The 12587-nt window shown below is 39.0% G+C and overlaps 1 long non-coding RNA gene across 3 annotated transcripts in view; it reads left to right on the forward strand.

Moving 5' to 3' along the window:
• LOC148978131 (uncharacterized) overlaps nucleotides 1-12587 on the forward strand; it is a 32639-nt gene that overhangs the window by 13944 nt on the left and 6108 nt on the right. The window contains exon 1 of one of the 3 annotated variants that reach the window (XR_016169620.1): nucleotides 6165-6272. The exons of the other annotated variants lie outside the window; for them this stretch is intronic. This is a non-coding gene — a long non-coding RNA (uncharacterized LOC148978131). Of the gene's footprint in view, nucleotides 1-6164; nucleotides 6273-12587 lie in introns of those variants that run through there. 3 annotated transcript variants of the gene reach the window in all.

Raw genomic sequence — 12587 nt, forward strand, 5'->3', positions numbered from 1 at the left:
ATTGAGGTTTAACACGATTTGCGGTTTAAAAAATGAAATAACGCCCAAGCGAGCGCGGCTTTATTGCAGAGAGAGGAAATTGTGCTCCCTATTCCCCCCGCAGTTCATTTGCAGTCATTCTCCACAAAATCAATTTTCAATTTCCTCCATAGGAAAGCACCTTGATGCACGCGGCAACAGCCATGCTATTTACGCTTCATTAGCCTAGCCCTACATTAGTTTTCTTTTTCGTGAAGATTGTGTACTTTAAAGGCAATTTTGAAATTTTTCACAGCTACGTGGCATTACTTAAGCTAATGTCCACTGGGTGATGTTTCGCAAGGGTTCTGAATTTCACTTAGTGCCAAGGCAACTTCAGCTCATGTTTTAGCCTAGAGTGCAATTCAAGCATTTACCACTAAATGTGTTCTGTGTCATTAGTAGAGGTGTTTGTTTATTGGATGTGAGCATCATTGACTTTGACATGAATCAATTTACAGTAAGGTGTATTTGACTGTGTAACACAAGCATGCAAATAAACATGGTAAATAAGGAGCTATGTAGTGACTTAGGAGATGCTTTTATTGACGTGACTTGCAGCATAGTTATTAAAGGGAGCAACCTAATAAGAGAATCTGCTGAAAGCCTGTATTACCTTGAGAAAGCTATCCATTAGCATTCCCATTCATCTCAATAGCTCATATCAAATGCAGTTTTAAATGTCATGCGCCTGAAAACTAAATTACTTGATGCTTTTATAAGCAGTTTACATTTGCTATTTATTTATTTATGTGTAAAGTATGTATTTACTCCAAATGCACAGCTTTTGACGAAACGTACATTTTGGAAGCATAATGGTGTAGTTACCGCATTTAACAGCGGGGTCTAACTGGAGCATGCTAACCATGCACGCCTTGACCTCCTGCTTGGTCTGATTTTATTTCAAGAAAATAAATAAACTAATCGTCAATGGAAAAAAGTGTTTCTCTTGACATGCAGCATTTTTTTTTTTAGATTTAACACTGAATTGCAATTATGGAAAGAAGGTGACTTCCTCAGATCTTTTTGTCCTTTGACACTCTGTCAAGTCTGCTTTTGGTAATTGCTCTGAAATAGGAGGGAAAATGCACTGGAAGACATTTGGGTTTCATGGGGAAATTGAGAGACTTTCTTTCGCTTCTTGATGAAATGACAAGAACAGAAATGCACAGATAAGTCTTTATGGTTTATTCAAGTGGGAACATGTAATGGCTTAAAAAGAATACATTTCTCGAAAAGAATAGGTTAGGCTATTGTAGATATACTCTCACCTAAAGCATTATTAGCAACACCTGATCTAATCAACCAATCACATGGCAGTTGCTTCAATGCATTTAGGGGTGTGGTTCTGGTCAATACAATCTCCTGAACACCAAACTGAATGTCAGAATGGGAAAGAAAGGTGATTTAAGCAATTTTGAGCGTGGCATGGTTGGTGCCAGACGGGCCGGTCTGAGTATTTCACAATCTGGTTAGTTACTGGGATTTTCACACACAACCATTTTAGGGTTTACAAAGAATGGTGTGAAAAGGGAAAAACATCCAGTATGCGGCAGTCCTGTGGGCGAAAATGTCTTGTTGATGCTAGAGGTCAGAGGAGAATGGGCCGACTGATTCAAGCTGATGGAAGAGTAACTTTGACTGAAATAACCACTCGTTACAACCGAGGTATGCAGCAAAGCATTTGTGAAGCCACAACACACACAACCTTGAGGCGGATGGGCTACAACAGAAGAAGACCCCACCGGGTACCACTCATCTCCACTACAAATAGGAAAAATAGGGTACAATTGGCAAGAGCTCACCAAAGTTGGACAGTTGAAGACTGGAAAAATGTTGCCTGGTCTGATGAGGCTCGATTTCTGTTGAGACGTTCAGATGGTAGAGTCAGAATTTGGTGTAAACAGAATGAGGACATGGATCCATCATGCCTTGTTACCACTGTGCAGGCTGGTGGTGGTGGTGTAATAGTGTGAGGGATGTTTTCTTGGCAAAGTTTAGGCCCCTTAGTGCCAATTGGGGATTGTTTAAATGCCACAGCCTACCAGAGGATTGTTTCTGACCCTTTATGGCCACCATGTACCCATCCTCTGATGGCAACTTCCAGCAGGATAATGCACCATGTCACAAAGCTTGAATCATTTCAAATTGGTTTCTTGTACATGACAATGAGTTGACTGTACTAAAATGGCCCCCACAGTCACCAGATCTCAACCCAATAGAGCATCTTTGGGATGTGGTGGAACGGGAGCTTCGTGCCCTGGATGTGCATCCCACAAATCTCCATCAACTGCAAGATGCTATCCTATCAATATGGGCCAACATTTCTAAAGAATGCATTGAGCACCTTGTTGAATCAATGCCACGTAGAAATAAAGCAGATCTGAATGTGAAAGGGGGTCAAACACAGTATTAGTGAGTTTTAGGTGAGCGTATAATTTATTAGGCTATTGTTAGAACGTTGAGTGCTGCATTTTGAATTCAGGCTGATTTGAATCAAATTAATGAGATGATATGCTGATTAATTGCATATGAAAATATTTGAGAGAAATCAATTACATTCATTCAACAAGATTACATTATTGTCAATTTATTGTTGTTTATTTCCACATCTATTGTCAGTATAATTTTTTTCCTCAGAAGTTGCTGTTGTCCATGTGTTGTTGTGTATATATTTATTACATAATCTTGAAGTGAATTTTCGGGTCATTTTGTGACCTGAACTGACAGGAACCCCATCTAGAATTCATAAAAGCGGGCAGAAATAAATAGGCAAGTAAACAAATGCAGACAAATAAAACATGTAGAAAGAACAAGGTTTTCTGCTGTGAATGAATCTGTAAATAATAAGAGATGCATGCACCCCCCGCTGCATTCACTTTAAAACATGTCTGTCTGCTCGTATGCTCCTTCTTTTCATTGCGTCTGTCTCTTTGAGCAGAACCTCTAGGCCAAAGTTCCTTCCTCATTCATGTGCTGGTACCAGTTTGCTGTACGCAAACAGCTTATGGCAAAACAGAGAGAGAGAGAGAGAGAGAGACAGTACACAACAAAAGAGAAGTTCTTAATCCAGGGAAAGCCTGTTGTCTTGCTTTGGAGTGGAACAAAGTGAGACATTTTTTGGCACATTGGGGAGACGCCAGACATTCTCAGAGCCTGACTAATATAAGACAGGCTTATATTAGGGAAAGAGATGCTTTGAAGGATGTTCTATTATTCTTTTGACAAATTTTATCCCTCAAATCTTTCTTTAAAAAATTGTAGTTTCAATAATGCACTTGAAAGTAAAAATGTGTGCATAAGTTTAGAGAAGCAGAAATATGGAGATCTTTTTTGTCAGCCCTTGAATTACTTCCTTGCTTCTTCTTAACTGGTTTTGATTCAGAACTCGATCTTCTTTTCATGCTTTTTGCTTGTTTCCAGCAATAGTCTCTCTCTGGTCTCTTTGCACTTCTCATGAAAGAGCTGTCGGATTCATGACATTGAATTTGAAAGACTAGATGTAACTGTACACAGACAAGATCAGGATGCAATTCTATCAAACTAGTCAAATGCAAACTCTTCTCATTTTTCTGTTTAAAAGAGTGTGTTTCTGATGTGTCTTGGCTGGCCCTTTGTGTGTGTATAGTACCGTCCTTCAGATTTTTTTCTGGGTAAATTTGATTATAATGTCATAGAGAAGGAACTAGAAAAAGGCATTATGCTTTACAAATCCGTATAGAGATCATTCAAACACTACAGAAATACTTTTAAGGATTTAAAGGATATGACACGCGCATCTAAAAGTACATGCACACATACACACACGTGTGATTTTCTCTCACACTTTCTAAGTCCTCCCTCTTTATCTAAAGGGCATTGTATTCAGATTCACCCACCTGATATCTGAATAGCAAAGTCAGTTTAGTCTCAAAAGCCATTGAATGGCAAAACGCAATAATTCAGTTTGATAGATTTGTGCAATTAAACCCAGGTGTGCTCGACTAAAGATCCTAGCCTTTGTGAGCGTTTTGAAATGAAGAGGATCAGAGAGGCACAGGCTGATCTTGGACCTGTCAGCACTGCTATGTCATCAGCATTCCTCATTTATCTTTAATGGGCTCTCGCTGACACGGGTCCTGTCAGATCTGACTTCTCAGCTCAGTATTAGCTCAGCCACACTGTTTCAAAGAGAAGCAGGACCTGGCGTGTTTGATCAAGCCCGTCGGGCTCTCGGGACACAAGCGTTACAGAGCCGGACCTGAAACCAGATCAGAGGATGTGAGGGCAGTTGGACCTCCACAAGCCTGACCGAGCAGAAAAAGCTACAATCTTACAGTCGTGGGCATCCATTTAAATACTTGTTTTACCTTTCATTCCTACGGAGCCCCTCTAGTCCCACTTTGGTAAAAAAATTTAATTATAACTACTGTATCTTGTGGCCTCAAGATACTAACTCGTGGCCACAAGATAGTAACTCGTGGCCACAAGATACTAACTCGTGGCCACAAGATAGTAACTCGTGGCCACAAGATACTAACTCGTGGCCACAAGATAGTAACTCATGGCCTCAAGATAGTAACTCGTGGCCACAAGATAGTAACTCGTGGCCACAAGATAGTAACTTGTGGCCACAAGATACTAACTCGTGGCCTCAAGATAGTAACTTGTGGCCTCAAGATAGTAACTCGTGGCCTCAAGATAGTAACTCGTGGCCACAAGATAGTAACTCGTGGCCACAAGATACTAACTCGTGGCCACAAGATAGTAACTCATGGCCACAAGATACTAACTCGTGGCCACAAGATAGTAACTCGTGGCCACAAGATACTAACTCGTGGCCACAAGATACTAACTCGTGGCCTCAAGATACTAACTCGTGGCCTCAAGATAGTAACTCGTGGCCACAAGATAGTAACTCGTGGCCTCAGTTACTATCTTGAGGCCACGAGTTACTATCTTGTGGCCACGAGTTAGTATCTTGAGGCCACGAGTTAGTATCTTGAGGCCACGAGTTAGTATCTTGAGGCCACGAGTTACTATCTTGTGGCCACGAGTTACTATCTTGTGGCCACAAATTAGTATCTTGTGGCCACGAGTTACTATCTTGAGGCCACGAGTTACTATCTTGAGGCCACGAGTTACTATCTTGAGGCCACGAGTTACTATCTTGAGGCCACGAGTTACTATCTTGAGGCCACGAGTTAGTATCTTGAGGCCACGAGTTACTATCTTGTGGCCACGAGTTAGTATCTTGTGGCCACGAGTTACTATCTTGAGGCCTCGAGTTACTATCTTGAGGCCACGAGTTACTATCTTGAGGCCACGAGTTACTATCTTGAGGCCACGAGTTACTATCTTGTGGCCACGAGTTAGTATCTTGTGGCCACGAGTTACTATCTTGAGGCCTCGAGTTACTATCTTGAGGCCACGAGTTACTATCTTGAGGCCACGAGTTACTATCTTGAGGCCACGAGTTACTATCTTGTGGCCACGAGTTAGTATCTTGTGGCCACGAGTTACTATCTTGTGGCCACGAGTTAGTATCTTGAGGCCATGAGTTACTATCTTGTGGCCACGAGTTACTATCTTGAGGCCACAAGATAGTTATAATTAATTTTTTTTTACCAAAGTGGGACTAGAGGGGCTCCGTACATTCCTGTAGTTTTACAGTATGTAAATATTAATGTGCATTCTAGCAGTTTTTGACTATATATTTGGTAAAGACCTCATTTTAAGATACACCCTGAGATGCATCGGTGCAATGCCACCAGTTGAGAAACATTACACTATATGCTAAAATGAAATATTGATTTATATTATTTTGATATGAATGGCTGTCAATGGATGAAGATGCTTTTTGGCCAGTGTTATTGTTTTTACACATTTTTTAATCATACATTTTGTTTTTTAATAAAATATATAGTCAATATTTCAGCATAAGTAAATGTATTTACATTAGTTTTTCGTTTTTACCTCTTTTAACCACATCCACAAAGCACCCGCGCCCTCAGATCACTTGGACGTGGCTGTGGTTACAAGAGGTAAAAACTATATAAATACTGTTCGTTTTCTCACACAAACTGCTTGTTTCGTGTCTTAGGCCATCAATGTGTACTTACATTTACGAGTCATTAAATCTTGTTTAATTTGGACTTCTCTTTGAGGTGGTGACCATAGACCTGCATCATATGACCAACATAAAAGCATCCTAAAAATATCAAAATTGAAACTACTTTGGAAACAAAGACAACTACATCTTGGATGCCCTTGAGGTAAGATAAAATATACCAAAAATTATTTTCAAAGTGAACTATCCCTTTAAAAGAGTAGCTCACCCAACAATGAAAATTATCCCATCATTTAATCACCCTCAAGCCATCCTAGACGTATATGACTTTCTTTTATCAGCCAAACACAATCAGATTTATACTAAATAACCTGGAAAGAGACAGGATAGTATTTAATGTAACTTGTCATTTTATTATAATTTGTAATGTTTTTTTTAAAAAAAACTGTTATGATACGTATCATGCTTTTTAGAATTATTCCAGGACACTCACGGTGTCGCATAAAACTGTAATCACACACCCGTCTCGTTTTAGAGAACAAAAGCAAATGGTGAAACCAGTCACTCAAACAATGAAACATAAACCTCACAAATACTCCCTAATCTATTTCAATCCCTATAGGAGACGGGGAGTTGAATAGTTTCCATGTTTAAAAATGCATTGTACAGCGGTTCCCATCCCCTCAATAACTGTGCAATCTTGCAAATTGCATCCAAAATGTTTCTCTATGGATGGCGTTTCTTCTTCCAAATCCATTCAATCAGCGAAGCCTTTAGTTACTGTCTTTATAGAATACTAATGAAACCCAACTTGTTATCATATAAACAAGAAACACGATGGGGACGAATCACAGGTGTTTGTCTATACATCAACAATCCGCTCGCAGGTGCAGACGTTAAAAACATGTTCTTTTGCTGCAAAATCACATCCTCTTGCAGTTACTGCTCAGACAGTGGTCGGTGCTTCCGCAAGCTAATAAATATATTGTTATGAAACGAAAAGTTCAGGAACTTGGTAAAATAATCATTGGCGTGCTGCAGAAAAGTGAGTGATGCCTATCTCAAGAAAATACATAAACCCATCACGTCTGTTCTCCCAAGGATAAACTCGTCTTGTAGTGCCTAGGAGAATTGATGGTTTTCAAGCTGCCTTACCCGCATAAATCCTGTCTGACATTCATAATTTATTATTTAAAGCCTCACAATTACAATTACAGCCTGTATAATGCAGCTCTAAAGCCTGTGTTCTTTCCTCAGTGCTGTTGAAATGAGGTAGATGTTAACAGCCACCGATGTTTCAAAATCACACAGCTTCCCAAGCTACTCATACTTTAAAGAGCTTAAACTCAAACTATTTGAAAAAGTACTTAGATATACTACACGAAACATTGCTGGCTACATTGAAGCTGTACTTAAGGGAGAAGTATCCAATCGTGAATGACTTTCTTTCTTCCATGGAACAAAAGATTTTGATATTTTTAAGTCTTCTCCCTTAGCATTGTGTGAGGAATCACAATTCCTTTGTCATCTTATTCCTTGACTCAAGCCAATTCGATTGCACCCTATGACGTCATTTCCGTCAAGATAATTTGCCGCCATTTTTAATCATCCGAAAAAGCTACTTTTTTTAACTCCTCCTAGGCCGTAGCTCCAATTCCCCTCAAAATTGAACCAGATCATCTTCAGACCAAGCCGACAAAAAGTTGGAAATCATAAAAACACTGGAATACCATGCAAATTAATATTACGTAGCGCTTGCATATAAGGCTGTATCTCCACAAAGCTTTCGTATTCAGACCAAACTTGGTCCATGTCATAACAAGCATGACTTGAAGCTACTTGCTGCGTTTCGGCACAGCTCCACCTACTATTTTTGCTCATAACTTCTTAATAGTTTGTCGAAAACTCATAAAGTGTTCTCGTTAGATTCAGGGCATCATGCTGAGTCGACTGAAATCCAATTTTCCCAGATCGACCATTTTGTCTGTCGGCCATTTTGAATTATGTTCTAAAATGCTGTATTTTTTGAACGCATGAACGAATTGTTACAAAACTCGGTGTTGGTCATCAGTACTATGCCCTGAAGGAGCCTGAGAAGTTTCGAAACAGCGCCATCTAGTGGTACAATTAAATTTTCAAATGCCTGTAACTCTGGCTGTGGTTGACTTAATTTAACGTTATCTCGTTGGGTTCCTGAATCGTTGCCGAGTCCAATGATACCAGACTTATGGTTTTTGCAGCGCAGTAATTTAGCGGTTAAAAAACATTCACCGATATCTTCGAAACCAAATGCTAATACCCAAATGACAAAATATTGATAGTAAGGGCTAGTAAAATTCAATCAAAGTCACATGTCAGTCATTTTTTATGTTTTTTTTTCCATTTGAATGTCTATTACTCCAAAGCGAATTGAGATATTTTCACCAAATTTGGCATACGCATGCATGGGCTCATTCTGAGGACACATGAAAACAATTGTGCGATTTTGCCTCTTGGTGGTGCTATAATAGAACATAACATGCTATAGTTAACGAATGCATTGCTGTAACATTACGAAACTCGGTTTGTGCCATCAGCGCCATCCCCTAAAGATACTCAAAAGATTTCAAGACAGCGCCACCTTTTGGTCAAAGTTATAACAAAATTTTGAATAATACTCTTAACTTTTGAATAAATCTGCGGATTTTAATGCCACTGGTCTGAAGATTTTTTCATCGTCACCAAACTCTGACCACATCACATCGATTTTGTAGCTACGCCACCTATTGGTCGAAAGTGATAATCCATTTAATCACGTCTTTATTCAATGTATGTGATTTTTCCAGCCATTTTGCCTGAATTCATCTTTAAATGTCTTCAATTGCTCCTTGTTGGTCTGACACATATTGGCATGTCTTGTCGTCTTCTTTCCGCTTGGCCCCGGTATTGCTGCTTGCAGCTATATTTTTCTTCTTGTTTTTGTCTTCCACCCCTCTGGTTATACAGTTGATCTCTGCTGCTGCTCTGGTAGTTCCCTTCATATTTATAACTTTCACAATTTCACCCCTCCACACGTAAACCAATAACAAATTCAGCGGGAGAAGCCCATGATTCAATATCCTTTAATATTTTCTTATTACCCACACCGCTGGGGTGTCAGTGCTTCGAGAGGGGACGGCGCTCATTCCCTGACCTGGTTTGATGAAGTCACAGAGGACAGTAGGTGGGGGAACCACTGTTACTCAATGACACTGAGATGAAACCCGGCCCCCGAAAAGCATCATCGACCGGCAGATTTAAATGACATCAGAGCAGCGAGACACAGGGCAGAAAGCTCGACGGACGTGCTGGTCATTTTTCAAGGGCAGCGATGTGTGAAGAGGAGAAGAGGTGTGAGGAATTGCAGACTCTCTATCCTCAGGAGAACAAACCCTCACCTCAGATTTACTGTCAGCTATATAGTTCAGACTCATATAGTAGACTGCTCACCAAAGCACCAAACTGGTTGTGGAGAGTAAATAATGTACTTGTCAGTTTGAAAATAACATCTTAAAGTCACCATTAAATCAAAGTATTGCAGAATTTATCATAAATGATTTATCCGTGCACATCATTATTTTTTTACGATTCTTGTGCCCTCATAATCTTTAATCAAAATATCTTTACTTCTTGCAGCAACATCTTTTCTCTTCTCGGATGACGTGTTTACTGGGATGAGGGTGGGGTAACCTGTCACTCACATGAGATCCACCAATAGAAAATCTCAACCGTCCAATCAATTCCCCATGGACAAAATCAAATCCCACCTACATTTTTTTCTTGTTCGAGAAGCGTTTCACAACTAACACAACTTACGTTTCATGCCGACTTTAATGAAAAATCAGCTTTTCATACCAGCAGATAACAACCGTAGGCTGGTTAATCCACCATTAACAGTGTGGCATCGTACACTTTCATATTGGTTAAATCAGAGTTAAAACGGCACAAGTTTTCAATTTGGATCACCAAACGACAAAAAATAGTGAGAGAAGAGCCTCACAGTTCAGTGTTGTTATTTTTAACTAAAACCCCAAACTAAAACTATTAAGAATTGTTTTTGGTAATTTAAATAAAATAAATTAAAATAAAATTTTAGATTAAAAAAAAAACTAAACTTGTTTTGGCAACTAACTGAAATAAATGTTATTAAATAACAGTACAAAAAAAAAAAAAACAGAAAAAAAAATGAAAGCTAAATAGAAAAATAACCCAAAACATTTTACTAAAATTGAATGAAAACGGTATACAAAAACAATTAAAAATAACTAATTAAATAATAATAATAGCCATTGAATAATTTATTTAGTTATTATAATATTTTTTTAATCTGTGGCGAGGAATCAAATCAAAATCATAGTAACTGTCAGTGTAAGAAAAGCTCAGTGATTGTCACACACACAACTTTTTTCTCACTGGTAAATGGCATAAGGGTGCTTACAACTAAATCACAAGTGTTTGTTTTTGTGCAAGATCCCATGAAGATGAAATGCAAATATATAAAAGAAAACAGTGGAATAAGTCCCTTTGTCATAGAAAACAATGTGTGATGGATAATGTACAGTCATCTGGTCATTATCACAAAATAAACCCCAACAGCGTGATCTTGACTGCATCCCGCTCATCACATGGCTACTTTGCAAATAAGTAATCATATGCTCATTAATTATTAATGTTGAGTTAAAATGACTTCAATATTTGAAAGGAAAGAGACTGTGGAGTAATACGAGAGGCATTCTGTAGAGGAAACCAAATATACAATCTAATAAAATATGCATTCAATGAAATAATGCAAAATTGAGTTTCATCCTCTCTTTAGGTCGCTGTAAAACGATGAGTGTGTGAAGTGCTGTAATTGGATCTTCTTAGAGACCTTTCGGAGGACTCGTGCACCGTACAATTTGCAACAGTCAGCCCTTCAACGCAAACATTTCATCATCGCTTTTTGGAGCTCCACAAAACAAGCCACATGTTTACACAATTAAATTAGCACGTCCGTCTTCGAGAGGCAATTACTTTGGGAATGGTTACGTCTGGCAAAATTGTTGCCTAATCATAGAAGACGCATCACGACTCGCATCAGACGCTGACCTTCACAGTCGGCTTCAGCGATTTACAATTAATCACAAAAGATTGTGTTCAAAGAAAATTGCCATCTTGTGGCACATGCAATTATTGTGTTGCATAACCATTATCAGAGTGACCTTATACAACACGGCAAAATGCTGCTCTTGTGGGCTTTTATTGGAGGTGTGAAAAGCTTGCCAGAGCCAGCGTGAAATTGTATATGCTTATACAACGTCCCACTTACGCTACACACTGGACCAAAGCACGGAAAGCACGACCCTCTGGCAATTTCGCAAAATTACATTTGTGCTTTTTGTCGTCTAACCCCTGTGATTGGCCCTGTTAGAGGAATAGCAAATAATGATAGAAATGTACTGAGAAATGATACTATTAGAGGGCACGGGCCGTGCGGTTTAGAGTTATCTTGGCTGTCTGAGGAAGAGGGATTGGAGTTTGGCTTTGAATTGTCTGGTCGTGTGATTGGCCATCAGACCTGGTCCAGCTGTCTCTTTAGTTGTAATGTGTGTAATGCCGGTTCAAGCCGAGGTGGTTTTGCCCAAAGGCTTCAATATGATCATGATCATCATCATCTTTGCTCTGCAATGAGCTGGAAACAAGAACATTGGATTGCACAGCGACTGTACATTGTATTTTTCTAATCCTCTTATGCAGTATTATACAGTGTTGGTTAAGGCAAAGTTTGGAATCTGTAGGTTTTTTGAAATGTTTTTGAAGGAGGTCTCTTGCTTACCCAGGATGCATTTCTTGGTTAAAAATATGGTCAAAACAGCAATATTTTGAAATATCAGTCCAATTTAACTGTTTTCTATTTGATTATATTAAAAATGTAATGTATTCCTGTGATGCAAAGCTGAATTTTTAGCATCATTACTCCAGTCTTCAGAGTCACACGATCCTTCAGAAATCATTCTAATATGATGATTTGATGCTCAAGAAACATTTCTCATTATAATCAATGATGCAGAGTTGAATAGATCTGCTTTTTGTTTGTGTGTGGAAAATGTAAAAAAAAAATTCAGGATTCTTTTGCATCTGAACTCTTCATATATTGTCACAGTGCATTTGGATTGAATGTAAAGAGCAGGTCTGACATTTTGATAACATCTCTTGTGTTATCTTGTGTTCCATAGGGAAAAGTCATTGGGAAAATGTTTTGAGTGACAAAACAATCATTTTTATTGTCCAACTGAGCCGTGGTGCATGCTGGGAGTTGAAGCTCTATCCCCCGGTGTGTGGATATATGATGAAATGTTGAAACTATATCAAGTACATAAAACTCACATGGTCTGCCTCTACTCAAAGAGCTTTTACTTTCTTGTGTCTAAGATCACCAAACACAACACCAATTTCTTTGTCCAGCTCTGTACTGTGGTTTGTGAGTCATTTCCAACCCTTTCCCCTCACATTATCTCTCTCT

This window comes from Pimephales promelas, chromosome 8 (assembly GCF_988280905.1).
Source record: "Pimephales promelas chromosome 8, fPimPro1.hap1.1, whole genome shotgun sequence".
NCBI classification, from domain to species: Eukaryota; Metazoa; Chordata; class Actinopteri; order Cypriniformes; family Leuciscidae; genus Pimephales; species Pimephales promelas.